The 8757-nt window shown below is 37.6% G+C and overlaps 1 pseudogene; it reads right to left on the bottom strand.

Annotated features, from left to right (window-relative positions):
• Positions 1-8376: 8376 nt before the first annotated feature.
• Positions 8377-8498, bottom strand: LOC129675280 (small nucleolar RNA SNORA17; annotated as a pseudogene).
• Between the last annotated feature and the right edge of the window lie 259 nt (positions 8499-8757).

Below are 8757 nucleotides of genomic sequence, written 5' to 3'. Positions count from 1 at the left end.
CCCTTATAAAGCAGACAGATAAGAAATGTGATGATTGGGGAAAGTTCAGGCTTTTCAACTTGTAATTAGAAATCTGGGAATTCTAAGGAGCATACAATAGCATCAACATTAAAGGATTAAAATACATGGAAATCAGAGTACAGCCAATCACCTTTATCTGAGTACCAAGATATGAACTAGGGTTGAAGCTGTGTGCCTTCAATCATCTGTCATGGCGATCGCCCACTCCATGCTTTATATATCGTATTCATTATTAACCAAAGACCTGATGTCCATTTTACAAGCCTTCATACATTTTTGCCAAGAGAAATAATATTAAATTTTAAGTAAATTACTAAGATAAGTCTAATTTTTACATAAGATTAAGTCTAATTTTACATAACACATTTGTATACAGTCTCTGCTTATTAAATATATGCTTTTGGAAATCTCTGCTTAGGAAATATATACATATATATATTACATTACTATAGTACCAACAGCGCAGAGGCTAGCACAAGGTACTAATGGGTCACAAAGTAGCCCAGAAGGTCTCTTTAAATCACATACAGACACACACACACACACACACACACACACACACACACACCATAACTTAGGGATGTCATCCTTGGATTTTTTCCATAGTAAAAAAGCAGCTATGTATTAAACAAAATCATCAAGAAATGTGAGCAATTAAAAAATCCCAAGAAAACATTTGTAAGAATTAGAAACACAGTGGAAACAAACAAACAGGAAACCACACAAAGATTTTCACAAAATGACAGACTCTATTTCTAAAACAAAACAAAACAAAAATGATATGACTCATCACCAGGTTCTTTTTTGTTTGCTTGTTTTCTCTTTTTATTTTCTTTTCTTTGATTTCCACATCACAGCAGAAGAAAGAACCATTACACTCTTCCTTATCAGGTCATAGAATGCAACATTTAGAACACTATGTAGGTAGACTTGCTCAGTTTACAATCTAGATTTTTCATAGTTTGTTAATTAATTTTAATCTATAAAGCATCTAAATGACATGTTTGTGTCTGCGAATCAATCCATCATACACTGGCTTTTTGCTCTCATAATTATCTCATTTGGTTTTCAGAATGTGAGTTAGAGACATGTTTAGAAAACAAATTACTTGTATGGTTGTTTATTATATGTCCCACCTAAATACTTCTGTTCACCTAGACTATGGCCATGGAAAACACACATCTTAAAATATGTGGTTTATGGACTGGAAAGATGGCTCGGTGCAGAATCTGCTGCTCTTGCTTGCAGAAGATATTGATTCAGATCTTCCCACCCACATTGGGTGGCTCTCAACTGCCTATAACTGCATTTCTGGCATTCTACGTCCAGTTCTGACCTGTACACATGTGGTGTACATGTCAAGCCTACATATATACATAACATGGAGAATGGTAATACTAAAAACATGTTAAAATATTTGGTTTATTAAAGTGGTTCATTTAAACATTTGAGACAAACTACATCACCATTTCTTCCCTTAGACAAACCTTATCCACAGATTTACCAGTTTGACCTCATGTTCTATTCACAGGAAATTTTACAGTAGACTTGAAGGATAAAAGAAATGTTAAAATATTATCAAATTATTGTTTCTAGTCTAACTACAACTATTTCTGTTTTATCATCAAATATTTTTGTTGTGTAAATGAACAATCATTCACTGGCTGCTGCTTTTTATTCTTTGAATTTTCAGGTTTTTTCTTACAATTGATTATTTTAAACTGCATGACTGCAAGAGAGTTGTTTGAGTGTATTTTTTTCTCTATCTTATGTATACATCCACACATGTGAAAATTGCATGCTTGTCTTTGTGATTCTATTTTCCTTTCCTTTACAACATTTATATAAATGTTATCGGTTTTTAATAACACAGGGCAATGGTCATTTCATTTTGCAAGTTAACACCATTAAGTTCACCTTTTCTTCATTTTTAATTTGTCTCTTGATGGATTTAAAATATTGAAACTGCAGCATTTTAAGAGCTTCAGAACAGAGTGTCATCCAATGCACTGGTTCTCTTCTTCATTTTCCTTGTAAAACAGTGATTTCCAATCATGTCTTCTATGTGTGTAGATCAACTGTGAATGGGGGAGCAAGGGTCCTAGATGGCGAGGGCAGGATGGTAAGCGGAGGATAGTAAGAAACGGGAAAGAATAACAAAGGAAATATAATGTTGTACGTGTACAGATATGTCATAGTGTAATACATTATCTTGCATTTTAACTTAAAAAAAGGAACAGAGTTTTGGTCAGTTATTAAAATTACTTCTTAAACAAGCAATCTTACATGAGGTTGATTCCCAGAACCTACCTAAAATTTCCAGGAATGATGGTGTGTGCCAGTAATCCCAGAGCTGGGCAAGCAGACAGGCTGATTCCTGGGGGTTGTAAGAAAGCTGTCAAAGCCTCCTTCTTGCGTTCCAGGTCACTTAGAGATCCCGTCCTGTCGATGAGGTCATTGGAAACTGAAAACTGAAGATGGATACCTGAGGCTGTTCTCTGCCTTTCATGTGCAAATACTTCAACTGTACCATCTACACGTGTGCATCTCTACATATTTCCAAATGCACAAACACACACACACACACACACACACACACACACACACACACACTTGCAAAAAATAAATAAATAAATAAAAGATCTTACTATTTCCAATTCTTTCATAAGATTCCATGCACTCTGCCCAACAGTTGGCCATAAGTCTCAGCATCTGCTTTGATAGTCTTGAGGGCAGAGCCTTTCAGAGGCCCTCTGTGGCAGGTTCATAACTTGTTTCCTGTTTTCTTCTTCTTCTGATGTCCATCCTCTTTGCCTTTAGGGATGGGGATTGAGCATTTTAGTCAGGATCCTCCCTCTTGATTAGTTTTTTAGATGTACAGATTTTAGTAGGTTTATCCTATATTATATGTCTATATAAGTGACTATATACCCTGTGTGTCTTTCTGCTTCTGGGACAGCTCACTCAGGATGATTCTTTCCAGAGAGCAACAGAACCAGAAAATTTGAATACAAGAGTCTTTCCAGAGACACATACTCCAACTAAATACCATGCCTGGAGATAATCTAGAACCCCTGCACAGATGTAGCCCATGGCAGTTCAGTGTCCAAGTGGGTTACATAGTAATGGGAACATGGACTGCCTCTGACATAAACTGATAGGCCTGCTCTTTGATCACCTCCCCCTGAGGGGGGAGCAGCCTTACCAGGCCACAGAAGATGACAATGCAGCCACCCCTGATGTGATCTGATAGACTAAGCACCTCCCCTATCAGTGGACTTGGGAAGAGGCATGCTTGAAGAAGGGGAAGGGAAGGTGGGAGGGAAGGAGGGAGAGGGTTATGGGGGGATACAAAGTGAATAAAGTGTAATTAATAAAAGTTTTAAAAAGTTTTCTGGTTCTGTTGTTCTCCTTGTATGGTTCCTGTCTTCTCCAGCTCTTACCATTTCCCACTTCTTACATAAGATTCCATGCACTCTGCCCAACAGTTGGCCATAGTCTCAGAGTCTGCTTTGATTGTTTGCAGGGCAGAGGCTTTCAGAGGCCCTCTGTGGCAGGTTCATAACTTGTTTCCTGTTTTCTTCATCTTCTGATGTCCAGCTTCTTTGCCTTTCAGGATGGTAATTGAGCATTTTAGTCAGGGTCCTCTCTCTTGCTTAGTTTCTTTAGATGTACAGTTTTTAGTAGGTGTATACTATGTTATGTCTATATGAGTGAGTATATACCGTGTGTGTCTTTCTGCTTCTGGGACAGCTCACTCAGGATGATCCTTTCTAGGGAACTTCCCAGAGACTCATACTCCAACCAAGGACTATTCATGGAGATAACCTAGAATCCTTGCACAGATTAGCACATGATAGTTCAGTGTCCAAGTGGGTTACATAGTAAAGGGAAGAGGGACTGCCTCTGACATAAGCTGATAGGCCTGCTCTTTGATCACCTCCCCCTGAGGGGGGAGCAGCCTTACCAGGCCACAGAAGATGACAATGCAGCCACTTCTGAGGTGATCTGATAGTCTAAGATCAGAAGGAAGGAGAAGAAGACCTCCCCTATCAGTGGACATGGAGAGGGGCATGCATGAGGAAGGGGGAGGGAGGGTGGGATCGGTATGGGAGGAGGAAGGGGCTTATGGGGGAATACAAAATGAACAAAGTGTAATTAATACTAAAAAAAAATAAAAAATTTAAAAAGAGAAATAACTGAGTGCACATCGATGATATTTTAAAATTATTTAATTTTACTCAGACACTTAGGTTCATATAGAGAAACATAGCCCCAAAGGGTTAATATGCCCAACACATTAACCCTAAGCTTTTTCTCTGTCTTATAAAATGTGTTTCAGAGTTACAGAACCATTTCAATGGCCTGAAATAGAGACCCTGGGATAGTAGCCCTGCAAGAATCTATTACACACATAAAAGAATTAGCTCCAGAACATAGAGCTGCAACTCTTAAAGAGTTGATGCCGAATACTCTTCTCATCTCCAGGAATCTAATGAGTCTTACTAATCAGAGCTGAGCTCATATGGGTGACTGAGACTTCACCTCCTGCCCTCTATCACATTGCTGGGAAGCAGTGTGGATTTAGTGGAGACATTAAAAGTGTCGAGTATTATGAGGTGATTAGAATTCTGTCTTCAGTTTGATTTCTTATACACTCTGGGGTTCATGACAAATGGAAAAAAAAACTTGATTACAACACCACAAAAGTGTCATATATAAAAATGTAGGAGTTTAAAGTAAAATAAATTATCTCTTACCAAAAATTTCAGAATAACAGCCGAGAAAATAAAAGGAAAATCTTGCAAAGTATATCTACATTTATTTTTATTTTTTTGTCTTCCAACATATTCAAGCTATTCCTCCTACTTATGGTCATCATTTCACTAGATGTCTTTCAAGGGAGTTAAAAGGATCCACAGGTAGAATTCCAACTTTATAATTTTTAATTGAATCACTATTTGCATATAGATGTACACCAGTGACTTGTGGTCCCTGTGCTATTATAGCATTTGTAACCACCTTGACTACTTTTTTCATTATATCAAAGTTATTTAACTTTAGAATATCAATATTAACTTAGAATAATAAGAATTAAAATGACAACTTTTTTTTTTACAATACCTTTCTTTTGTAAGGAAAGAAATAAAGATAATTCTACTTAAAATATTCTCTAGACACTTTCATTCTGTAATAAGTTACATATTTATATAGATTAGAAACTTCAGCTAAATGCAATTTTTCCAAAGAAATATTTATGTTGTTTTTTCTATTCTTTTTGTCCCAAAGTATTGGGAAATATAGTTAGGCCTTTGGAAAATGAAACAGGTGTTCAGCCAACCATGACAATCTGAATGGCTTGATTACTTCTCTGTGGTAGATGATTTGTTTTATTGTCTGTAATGACACAATTACACCATGTTCTACTTCCATCTATAGTCACATCAAAGAAAAGATAAAAGAATAAATTAGGCTACTTTCAAGTACATTTTGATAATAGCTGCAGATGATTTGAAAGTTGGCAAGCCAGTTGAAATGTACTAAAAATTCACTAAGATTAATATTTAATATATTTCAGAGTCTGACTTGATGTCTATCTTATTTTCCATATATCTTCCAAGTGATTTTGAATAAGTTCTATATCTCCATTTGGAATAATGTGCATTAAGAAAAATTTTCTATGCTTAATAATCTAAGAGTATAGATAAGAAAAACCATTTTTCCTCATAAAACATTTTACACTTAGAAACTGTTTCTCATTTTTAAGGTCCAGTTCAACCTTTGTTCATCCTGGATCTCAATTACAAGTACCATGTGAGGTTTCTTTAAAACAATTATATTTTAATCCTATGCTTATTTCTGAGATTCTGGTTGAATTAGCTTACAGTGCCACCACACACACACACACACACACACACACACACACACGCCTGCACTCTTATAATTTAATGTACATTATACTGAAAAATTCCAGCCCAAATACCTTGATAACTATACACAGCTTGTATTGAAACATAAATCCAATAACATGTGAATAGGAGCCAAGGATGAAGTTTCTGATGGAGGTCAGAATGAACTTGGCACAAAATAACTTTATGGTAATATGGGTGTGTCATGTAATTTCTCGTTCTACAGATTCTTGTTGATAGTTTAATAAATAGAACAGCTATAGGTATAAAATACCTAAGCACAGTGTAGTGATTATTTGTTAACTGTACCTTCTTTGTACAAGTTAAGTGATTATCAAAACCTTTTGTGGCTAGAAGAAGTTAGCCCAGTTAAGTCTGGATTATGTGGATTTATGGTATTCATTCATTGTTGTAACTTTGCATTAGCGCTCACACTTAATAATCAAACAGCTATATGCCTTTACAGGTATAAAAGAAACATATCTTATTAAAAGCAGAAAGTTGAATTTTCGGGGTAGGTAGTCAAGGGTTACTCTTATTGTGTTTCTTTCATAGGGCAAATGAAGATAAAGTATGACTCAATAAGGAGTTTCAGCTCTAGACTTGGCGATATGACACAGCGTATGAATTAATTATGTAAAATTTCAAAGTCAAATAATATGAGATATGAAACTTTTTCCCCATTATTTCTAGAGAAATGATGCTTGGTATTTTGAGATTGGGAAAATAACTGGATTGACTCTCATTGGATATTGAATGAATGCTGGTGTAAATGAAAAGAAAAGGCTTTCTCCCATTTAGAAAGTTTATCTGACGGTATTTATGTTTGGCTAGTCATCTCTTTTGCTCTTGAAAAATTTCATGTGGGAAAATTGTATATCTAATTATGCTAATGAATCCACCAGGGAGCTTTCCAACTAAAGCCTCCTTCTCTCCAGTGCCCATAGTATGGGGAGATGGCCACTTAATATGTCTTGGATTATAAATGATTTGCGACTTAATGTTAAGCTCTTTCAAATTTCTCCATATAAGTGGAACATAGCCTATTTGATTCCACATGCCCTTTAATGCTATCTATATCAATCAGCCTCTATTTGCATATTTCTTTTTTTATTTTAAATGATTGAAATTTCTTTTTACTCTCTTGTCATATTTCCTACAATATTTTAATAAATCACTTCAAATTTATATTTTAAATTGGTAGCATCATAACTGATCATAATCTGTTTATGGTTTTTATTGTGAGGCATATATGAATTACATGATGATTTTATTCTGAGTCAATCAATATTTGTTCCTGTGTAGATGTTTACTTGACAGTATTCATGAGACTTGGGGCAATAATACTCATGAAGGCCTGCTCTCCCTAATGTTATAGCCAAGGGAAATGTCAGCTCTCCTACCATCCCAGGTGGCAAGGAATAGGGGAGAGGAAGAACGTATCTCTCATTCATCAGTGCCACCCATAGCAGACAAAGGTCTGTTCACCCAGCTCCCTGCCACAATGTCATCTCTACTATACTGCACAAATGAAGTACAAGTCCCATTGGCCTGAGTATTGCAGCTGGTGAGAGGTGAGACAAGGACAGCTGTCCTGCTCTCATGACCTCAGTGCCAAGTCTCCCAGCTGCGACAGGTAGTGAAGAGACGAGGTGGGGAGGGGAAGAAGGACATTTCTCCCTGGTTCACGACACTGCTGCAAGAGAATAGTAGCAGGCTCAGCTCTCCCATGCTCAGACCCTCTGGGCCAGACCTGTAGCAACTCCCTCAAGAAGACAGCACTCTACAGTAAGTCCTGGGCAATGTGAGGGACACTTTCCTGAGTACTGCAGCTGGCTTGGGGTGGGGTCAACTTCCCTGCTCTCACCCCACCAGGGCCAGTTTTCTTATGTTGCCCAGGTGAGGGCTTAGGCCAGTTCTGCACAGTTCTTAGACATAAACATGTCCCCAAGTGGCAGCCTAGACCAGAGATGTCTGTCTGGTCTTGGTGGTGACCGACCCTCGTGGCTACATGACCCAGGACCCAGATGTGGCCCCTTTGGGGTACCACAAGCCAGGATTCCACCATGGTCCTAGGTGGCATTGCCAGCTACTCACATCAGGCTGTTCCTCATTACCCTCTAGTCTCCCTCTCTTCATTGATCCCACATCCTTCTGTTTCTCTTTTTCTTCTACTTCTCCACCACTTACTGGCTCATTTTGAGGTGCCCAGGGACTGTGAGGACCCGGGATCATTTTAGGAGTGGTCTCAGGAGTACTGTGCCCTGCACATACATTATGCCAAGAAACAAGTGTCTTCTCAGCAGCACAGTCTGTCCCTCCAACCCCCATGCTGTGCTAGACTGGTGGTCATTTCAGACAAACTCTTTATCTGAGCCTTGGGCAGTGGACTGGTGGTAGTCTCAAGCTTGTTTTTTTTTTTTTTTTTTTTTTTTTCTCCCCAGGGATTGGTAGGCTAATAATTTTTTGGATGTTCATTATGTCAGACCACTGGGCATAGACATAGCTTCTCTGCCAGCTATGGACACACATGTGACACAGCAGCCTTGCAAAACCTTTATGGGCAGGATAAAAATCTCAGTTTGTTATTAATCTTCAGACCCTAGGAAGAAAATACTTAAACTCTATGAGCTAGCATTTCTTTATCTTATGACTTTCCTTTAAGTTTTGGGACCTACATCAAATAATAAATGCAAACCATTACCATAGTGCTTGATGCCCATGTACATAATTTATGATGTTAGTCCCCCTCCTTTCTGCTTTAAACATTGGCCAAATAGTAATAACCAAACTATGTTAAAATCCTAGGATGGTTCTGGTATAAAGA

This window comes from Psammomys obesus, unplaced genomic scaffold (genome assembly GCF_907164565.1).
Source record: "Psammomys obesus unplaced genomic scaffold, mPsaObe1.curated_primary_1811, whole genome shotgun sequence".
In the NCBI taxonomy this organism is placed as follows: domain Eukaryota; kingdom Metazoa; phylum Chordata; class Mammalia; order Rodentia; family Muridae; genus Psammomys; species Psammomys obesus.
This window is presented reverse-complemented; position numbering and strand designations above follow the sequence as displayed.